Source organism: Procambarus clarkii, unplaced genomic scaffold, assembly GCF_040958095.1.
Source record: "Procambarus clarkii isolate CNS0578487 unplaced genomic scaffold, FALCON_Pclarkii_2.0 HiC_scaffold_109, whole genome shotgun sequence".
Classification (NCBI taxonomy): Eukaryota; Metazoa; Arthropoda; class Malacostraca; order Decapoda; family Cambaridae; genus Procambarus; species Procambarus clarkii.
This window is the reverse complement of record NW_027189142.1, coordinates 2,610,649-2,621,112: the sequence shown is the minus strand read 5'-3', so window position 1 is coordinate 2,621,112 and position 10,464 is coordinate 2,610,649.

Sequence of the window (10,464 nt, the reverse complement as noted above, 5' to 3'; positions counted from 1 at the left end):
TCCTTTGACTTAAATCAGGACCAATAAACTTCTTTATGTGTTTAATTTAGGTTTTTTCTAAGTACGAAAAAGTCTTCAGCCATCTCAAGCATTATTTTACAATTAACTTTAATTAAATTGGTAGGGGGGGGAGTGATAAGAATAATTAATAATTATTCCTAAATCCTTCAGCTAAAGTTAACACTGACCAACCTATGCCCGTTCCCTACCCCACACCATTCCCTCTACAAATACATTAATTTAGTAATAATAAGCCTTAATAATATATTAATAAATAAATTTTAAAATAAATCTGTGTATGGCTGCAGCCTCCAGCATGTGGCCTCATTACATAGACAGACATTCTCTTTATACATATATATATATATATATAAATATATATATATATATATATATATATATATATATATATATATATATATATATATATATATATCAATTTACATAAATAAATATTCACTAATATATTCCTTTAAAATTGACACAAGCGGATTAAGGCGTCCTGTACATACCAGTTGCATTGCTCCTGGCAGTATGGGTTCGAGTCACTTCTGGCATGTGAGTTTTCAGTTGCATATAGTCCTGGGGACCATTAAGGCTTGTTCGCATGTATGTATATATATATATATATATATATATATATATATATATATATATATATATATATATATATATATATATATATATATATATCAATTTACATAAATAAATATTCACTAATAAATTCCTTTAAAATTGACACAAGCGGATTAAGGCGTCCTGTACATACCAGTTGCATTGCTCCTGGCAGTATGGGTTCGAGTCACTTCTGGCATGTGAGTTTTCAGTTGCATATAGTCCTGGGGACCATTAAGGCTTGTTCGCATGTATGTATATATATATATATATATATATATATATATATATATATATATATATATATATATGTATATTGACACAAGCGACATATATATATATATATATATATATATATATATATATATATATATATATATATATATATATATATATATATATATATATATGTATATTGACCCCAGGACTATATATGTATATAGTCCTGGGGACCATTCAGGCTTGTTTGCATATATATATATATATATATATATATTTAAAAAATCTGTCATATTTGTAAATTAAATAATAAATATTTAATTATTAAATTTAATTTAATTTGTTTTATTAATATAATTATTTAATAATTTAATAAAATAATAATTTATTAAAAAACATTAATTTGATTACTTATTTAATAAAATTAAAAAATAAATATTAAATTAAATATTGATATATACTTGTGTGTCCAGGAGGCCATCTGTGTCCCCTCAGATGGTCTCCCTTATCACAGTTTGTGTCTATGGATGTGTGTCTGTGTGTGAGTGTGTATATCCCTGTGAGTGTCCGGGCGAGTGTGTGTGAGTGTCCCTGTGAGTGTCCGGGTGTGTGTGTGTCCGGTTATACCTGTGGGTCCAGGAGGCCATCTGTGTCCCCTCAGATGGTCTCCCTTATCACAGTCTATGGGAGTGTGTGAGTGTGAGTGCCCCTGTGAGTGTTCGGGTGAGGGTGTGTGTGTGAGTGTCCGGGTTTATGTGAGGTTTGGTTCCAGGGAAACATCCTTCATCCCCCCCCTTCCCATATCTCCTCCCTTATTCCCACCGTGGGTTCGAATCCCAGGTGATTAGACCTGCTCTAGGTCCATGGATCCAAGGTATCCATCCGTGGGCCCAACGGATTTCACCCCTTCCCCACTTTCCAAGGGCCAGGTCAATTCCAGCTATCCAGGGAACCTGTCGAAACAGAGGCAGCTACAGGAGGGGACACACAAATATTTGTGCCCTGCAGTTACACACCCGTTCCGACAGACTCGATCGCAATCTATCCAGATGAGAACACGTTCTCTTCCGACTAGACCACGCTGGAGTCGCTGTATGTCTCAAATTTGGTTCCTTTATTTATAGTTAGTATTTGTGGTGAATTAATTGATTTGTTTTAATTTTTTATTGATTTAGGTAGAACGATTTCGGGAGTTTGGTGGGGGGGGTGGGAGAGGGGGGGGGGGGTTGTGTGTGTAATGGATTGTCGAGATCGTGGTTGGTTAGTATTTATCTAGTTGTGTTCACCTAGTTATGCTTGCGAGGGTTGAGCTCTACTCTTTCGGCCCGCCTCTCAACTGTCAATCAATCAATTATTACTAACTAATAAAAAACATTCCACACACACACCCAGGAAGCAGCCCGTAACAGCTGTCTAACGCCCAGGTACATATTTACTGCTAGGTAACAGGGGCATCAGAATGATAGAAACTCTGCTGATTTCCGCTTGTTCCATCACCGTGGGATCGAATGGGCTACGATTACGAGTCGAGAGCGACGTCCACTCAGCTATAAAGCCCCCTTGTTTGTGAATTGGTGCAAAAGATAATTTGGGAGAGGTTAAGGGAAAGGAATGATGTTTGGTGGCTTTGAAAGCTTTGGATGGGAGGGGGGTTGGCAGTTATGAATTAAAATTGTTAATTATTTAAGATAGGATATATATGCAAAAGACGTTGCGAGATATAGTAAGAAAAGTGTTTCTGACTGAGGTTAGGTACTGTGTGATTGACTTGTATGTTAGGAAAAAGAACACTTATTAAAAACATAGATGATCTTTTGAAACTTTTGTCAGCAAATAGTTGCAAATTATTGTGTTAAAAGCCTATGGTTCCGCCTTCCCTACACAAACACACGTGAGCACAATTAGTCCACGGGATTCAGAGAGAGTGAGAGTGAACAGCGAAATAGTAACAAAAAATGTGACAATGAGGGGAAACTATGTCATTCAAACGTTAACCATATAACTTACAGTTACACTAACCGAGCGTCCACATACATATTCCAATCAATTTACATAAATAAACATTCACTAATATATTCCTTTAAAATGGACACACGCAGATAGTTGCAGTACACATGTCAGTTCAATTACTGGTACACATAAACACTCATAGCAGGACGTGTCTGTATATCTTGACAATAGTAGACATGTAACAAAAAATGTGACAATAATGGGAAACTATGTCATTCAAACGTATAAATGTTAACCATATAAATTTAAGTAACACTAATCGCGCGCACACGTACATATGTCAATCAATTTACATGAATACACATTCACTAATGTGTACCTTTAAAATGGACACATACAGACAATTACCGTACACATGTCAGTTCAATTACAGGTACACATACACACACATAGCTTCACGTGTCTGTCGGTCTTGACAATAGTACACATGGATACGCACACAAAACAGTCCATTATCAATTAATGTGTGTGTGTGTGTGTATTTATTTTCTCCTTGTATTTACTATATGTATCTGCAGAATCGAGTTATTAGCTCTTGGACCCCGCCTATCAAATATATGTATTTTTCCATTTTTTTATATCTACTACATCTATTTCTCTCTAACACACACACCCACACACACACACACACACACACACACACACACACACACACACACACACACACACACACACACACACACACACACACACACACACACACACACACACACACACACACACACACACACACACACACACACACACACACACACACACACACACACACAAACTGGAGGACTACCGTCTAAACGGAGAGAGTTCGTTGGTTATAATCCTAATGGTCCCATATCGAATCTCAGTTGATGCAATAGCAAATCGACAGATATTCTTTAACCTGATTCGCCTGTTCACAGGCTCCCCTCCGACCGGGGAGCCAGTCGGCCGAGCGGACAGCACACTGGACACTGGACTTGTGATCCTGTGGTCCCGGGTTCGATTCCGGGCGCCGCCGAGAAACATTGGGCAGAGTTTCTTTCACCCTGTGCCCCTGATACCTTGCAGTAAAACAGGTACCTGGGTGTTAGTCAGCTGTCACGGGCTGCTTCCTGGGGGTGGAGGTTTGGTCGAGGACCGTACCGCGGGGACACTAAAGACCCGAAATCATCTCAAGAAGAACCTCAAGAGATAAGCACAAATGAATCCATCAATGGATCCATCTATCTATCTACTTATATCTGTCAATCCATCAATCTATCTTCCCATAAACCAACCATTTATCATTATATACATTTATATTCCATTTATCCGTCCATCAACTCTTCTGTCTATCCATCCATCTACTCATATGTCTTTCCATCCATCACATAGACGGACTCATCTATGCATCCGTCTATCCGTCAATGTATATATTTAGCAATCAATGTAAACATCCATCTATTTACTTATATAAATTTTCCTTTAATCCCTGTTTCACCTGCACCACTCCCCCCTGTTTCTCCCTCTGCATCCCTGTTTCACCTGCACCACTCCCCCTGTTCCCCCATCCCCATCCCTGTTTCACCTGCACCACTCCCCCTGTTCCCTCATCCCCATCCCTGTTTCACCTGCACCACTCCCTCTGTTCCCCCATCCCCATCACTGTATCACCTGTACGGCACCCCCTGTTCCTCCCTGTTTCACCTGCACCACTCCCCCTGTTCCCTCTCTTCATTCCACCTCTAAATCCCGTATCCTCCCCCCCACCCCCACCACCACCTTTGCACCTCTTCCTTTAACTTAAATCAGGACCAATAAACTTCTTTATGTGTTTAATTTAGGTTTTTTGTATGTACGAAAAAGTTTTCAGCCATCTCAAGCATTATTTTACAATTAACTTTAATTAAATTGGTAGGGGGGGGGGGGAGTGATAAGAATAATTAATAATTATTCCTAAATCCTTTAGCTAAAGTTAACACTGACCAACCTATGCCCGTTCCCTACCCCACACCATTCCCTCTACAAATACATTAATTTAGTAATAATAAGCCTTAATAATATATTAATAAATAAATTTTAAAATAAATCTGTGTATGGCTGCAGCCTCCAGCATGTGGCCTCATTACATAGACAGACATTCTCTTTATACATATATATATATATATATAAATATATATATATATATATATATATATATATATATATATATATATATATATATATATATATATATATATATCAATTTACATAAATAAATATTCACTAATATATTCCTTTAAAATTGACACAAGCGGATTAAGGCGTCCTGTACATACCAGTTGCATTGCTCCTGGCAGTATGGGTTCGAGTCACTTCTGGCATTTGAGTTTTCAGTTGCATATAGTCCTGGGGACCATTAAGGCTTGTTCGCATGTATGTATATATATATATATATATATATATATATATATATATATATATATATATATATATATATATATATATATATCAATTTACATAAATAAATATTCACTAATATATTCCTTTAAAATTGACACAAGCGGATTAAGGCGTCCTGTACATACCAGTTGCATTGCTCCTGGCAGTATGGGTTCGAGTCACTTCTGGCATGTGAGTTTTCAGTTGCATATAGTCCTGGGGACCATTAAGGCTTGTCCGCATGTATGTATATATATATATATATATATATATATATATATATATATATATATATATATATATATATATATATATATATATATATATATATATATATATATATATATTTAAAAAATCTGTCATATTTGTAAATTAAATAATAAATATTTAATTATTAAATTTAATTTAATTTGTTTTATTAATATAATTATTTAATAATTTAATAAAATAATAATTTATTAAAAAACATTAATTTGATTACTTATTTAATAAAATTAAAAAATAAATATTAAATTAAATATTGATATATACTTGTGTGTCCAGGAGGCCATCTGTGTCCCCTCAGATGGTCTCCCTTATCACAGTTTGTGTCTATGGATGTGTGTCTGTGTGTGAGTGTGTATATCCCTGTGAGTGTCCGGGCGAGTGTGTGTGAGTGTCCCTGTGAGTGTCCGGGTGTGTGTGTGTCCGGTTATACCTGTGGGTCCAGGAGGCCATCTGTGTCCCCTCAGATGGTCTCCCTTATCACAGTCTATGGGAGTGTGTGAGTGTGAGTGCCCCTGTGAGTGTTCGGGTGAGGGTGTGTGTGTGAGTGTCCGGGTTTATGTGAGGTTTGGTTCCAGGGAAACATCCTTCATCCCCCCCCCCTTCCCATATCTCCTCCCTTATTCCCACCGTGGGTTCGAATCCCAGGTGATTAGACCTGCTCTAGGTCCATGGATCCAAGGTATCCATCCGTGGGCCCAACGGACTTCACCCCTTCCCCACTTTCCAAGGGCCAGGTCAATTCCAGCTATCCAGGGAACCTGTCGAAACAGAGGCAGCTACAGGAGGGGACACACAAATATTTGTGCCCTGCAGTTACACACCCGTTCCGACAGACTCGATCGCAATCTATCCAGATGAGAACACGTTCTCTTCCGACTAGACCACGCTGGAGTCGCTGTATGTCTCAAATTTGGTTCCTTTATTTATAGTTAGTATTTGTGGTGAATTAATTGATTTGTTTTAATTTTTTATTGATTTAGGTAGAACGATTTCGGGAGTTTGGGGAGGGGGGAGGGAGAGGGGGGGGGGGGTTGTGTGTGTAATGGATTGTCGAGATCGTGGTTGGTTAGTATTTATCTAGTTGTGTTCACCTAGTTATGCTTGCGAGGGTTGAGCTCTACTCTTTCGGCCCGCCTCTCAACTGTCAATCAATCAATTATTACTAACTAATAAAAAACATTCCACACACACACCCAGGAATCAGCCCGTAACAGCTGTCTAACGCCCAGGTACATATTTACTGCTAGGTAACAGGGGCATCAGAATGATAGAAACTCTGCTGATTTCCGCTTGTTCCATCACCGTGGGATCGAATGGGCTACGATTACGAGTCGAGAGCGACGTCCACTCAGCTATAAAGCCCCCTTGTTTGTGAATTGGTGCAAAAGATAATTTGGGAGAGGTTAAGGGAAAGGAATGATGTTTGGTGGCTTTGAAAGCTTTGGATGGGAGGGGGGTTGGCAGTTATGAATTAAAATTGTTAATTATTTAAGATAGGATATATATGCAAAAGACGTTGCGAGATATAGTAAGAAAAGTGTTTCTGACTGAGGTTAGGTACTGTGTGATTGACTTGTATGTTAGGAAAAAGAACACTTATTAAAAACATAGATGATCTTTTGAAACTTTTCTCAGCAAATAGTTGCAAATTATTGTGTTAAAACCCTATGGTTCCGCCTTCCCTACACAAACACACGTGAGCACAATTAGTCCACGGGATTCAGAGAGAGTGAGAGTGAACAGCGAAATAGTAACAAAAAATGTGACAATGAGGGGAAACTATGTCATTCAAACGTTAGCCATATAACTTACAGTTACACTAACCGAGCGTCCACATACATATTCCAATCAATTTACATAAATAAACATTCACTAATATATTCCTTTAAAATGGACACACGCAGATAGTTGCAGTACACATGTCAGTTCAATTACTGGTACACATAAACACTCATAGCAGGACGTGTCTGTCCATCTTGACAATAGTAGACATGTAACAAAAAATGTGACAATAATGGGAAACTATGTCATTCAAACGTATAAATGTTAACCATATAAATTAAAGTAACACTAATCGCGCGCACACGTACATATGTCAATCAATTTACATAAATACACATTCACTAATGTGTACCTTTAAAATGGACACATACAGATAATTACCGTACACATGTCAGTTCAATTACAGGTACACATACACACACATAGCTTCACGTGTCTGTCGGTCTTGACAATAGTACACATGGATACGCACACAAAACAGTCCATTATCAATTAATGTGTGTGTGTGTGTGTATTTATTTTCTCCTTGTATTTACTATATGTATCTGCAGAATCGAGTTATTAGCTCTTGGACCCCGCCTATCAAATATATGTATTTTTCCATTTTTTTATATCTACTACATCTATTTCTCTCTAACACACACACCCACACACATACACACACACACACACACACACACACACACACACACACACACACACACACACACACACACACACACACACACACACACACACACACACACACACACACACACACAAACTGGAGGACTACCGTCTAAACGGAGAGAGTTCGTTGGTTATAATCCTAATGGTCCCATATCGAATCTCAGTTGATGCAATAGCAAATCGACAGATATTCTTTAACCTGATTCGCCTGTTCACAGGCTCCCCTCCGACCGGGGAGCCAGTCGGCCGAGCGGACAGCACACTGGACTCTGGACTTGTGATCCTGTGGTCCCGGGTTCGATTCCGGGCGCCGCCGAGAAACATTGGGCAGAGTTTCTTTCACCCTGTGCCCCTGATACCTTGCAGTAAAACAGGTACCTGGGTGTTAGTCAGCTGTCACGGGCTGCTTCCTGGGGGTGGAGGTTTGGTCGAGGACCAGACCGCGGGGACACTAAAGACCCGAAATCATCTCAAGAAGAACCTCAAGAGATAAGCACAAATGAATCCATCAATGGATCCATCTATCTATCTACTTATATCTGTCAATCCATCAATCTATCTTCCCATAAACCAACCATTTATCATTATATACATTTATATTCCATTTATCCGTCCATCAACTCTTCTGTCTATCCATCCATCTACTCATATGTCTTTCCATCCATCACATAGACGGATTCATCTATGCATCCGTCTATCCGTCAATGTATATATTTAGCAATCAATGTAAACATCCATCTATTTACTTATATAAATTTTCCTTTAATCCCTGTTTCACCTGCACCACTCCCCCCTGTTTCTCCCTCTGCATCCCTGTTTCACCTGCACCACTCCCCCTGTTCCCCCATCCCCATCCCTGTTTCACCTGCACCACTCCCCCTGTTCCCTCATCCCCATCCCTGTTTCACCTGCACCACTCCCTCTGTTCCCCCATCCCCATCACTGTATCACCTGTACAGCACCCCCTGTTCCTCCCTGTTTCACCTGCACCACTCCCCCTGTTCCCTCTCTTCATTCCACCTCTAAATCCCGTATCCTCCCCCCCACCCCCACCACCACCTTTGCACCTCTTCCTTTAACTTAAATCAGGACCAATAAACTTCTTTATGTGTTTAATTTAGGTTTTTTCTAAGTACGAAAAAGTCTTCAGCCATCTCAAGCATTATTTTACAATTAACTTTAATTAAATTGGTAGGGGGGGGGGGAGTGATAAGAATAATTAATAATTATTCCTAAATCCTTTAGCTAAAGTTAACACTGACCAACCTATGCCCGTTCCCTACCCCACACCATTCCCTCTACAAATACATTAATTTAGTAATAATAAGCCTTAATAATATATTAATAAATAAATTTTAAAATAAATCTGTGTATGGCTGCAGCCTCCAGCATGTGGCCTCATTACATAGACAGACATTCTCTTTATACATATATATATATAAATATATATATATATATATATATATATATATATATATATATATATATATATATATATATATATATATATATATATATCAATTTACATAAATAAATATTCACTAATATATTCCTTTAAAATTGACACAAGCGGATTAAGGCGTCCTGTACATACCAGTTGCATTGCTCCTGGCAGTATGGGTTCGAGTCACTTCTGGCATGTGAGTTTTCAGTTGCATATAGTCCTGGGGACCATTAAGGCTTGTTCGCATGTATGTATATATATATATATATATATATATATATATATATATATATATATATATATATATATATATATATATATATATATATATATATATATATATATATATCAATTTACATAAATAAATATTCACTAATATATTCCTTTAAAATTGACACAAGCGGATTAAGGCGTCCTGTACATACCAGTTGCATTGCTCCTGGCAGTATGGGTTCGAGTCACTTCTGGCATGTGAGGTTTCAGTTGCATATAGTCCTGGGGACCATTAAGGCTTGTTCGCATGTATGTATATATATATATATATATATATATATATATATATATTTAAAAAATCTGTCATATTTGTAAATTAAATAATAAATATTTAATTATTAAATTTAATTTAATTTGTTTTATTAATATAATTATTTAATAATTTAATAAAATAATAATTTATTAAAAAACATTAATTTGATTACTTATTTAATAAAATTAAAAAATAAATATTAAATTAAATATTGATATATACTTGTGTGTCCAGGAGGCCATCTGTGTCCCCTCAGATGGTCTCCCTTATCACAGTTTGTGTCTATGGATGTGTGTCTGTGTGTGAGTGTGTATATCCCTGTGAGTGTCCGGGCGAGTGTGTGTGAGTGTCCCTGTGAGTGTCCGGGTGTGTGTGTGTCCGGTTATACCTGTGGGTCCAGGAGGCCATCTGTGTCCCTTCAGATGGTCTCCCTTATCACAGTCTATGGGAGTGTGTGAGTGTGAGTGCCCCTGTGAGTGTTCGGGTGAGGGTGTGTGTGTGAGTGTCCGGGTTTATGTGAGGTTTGGTTCCAGGGAAACATCCTTCATCCCCCCCC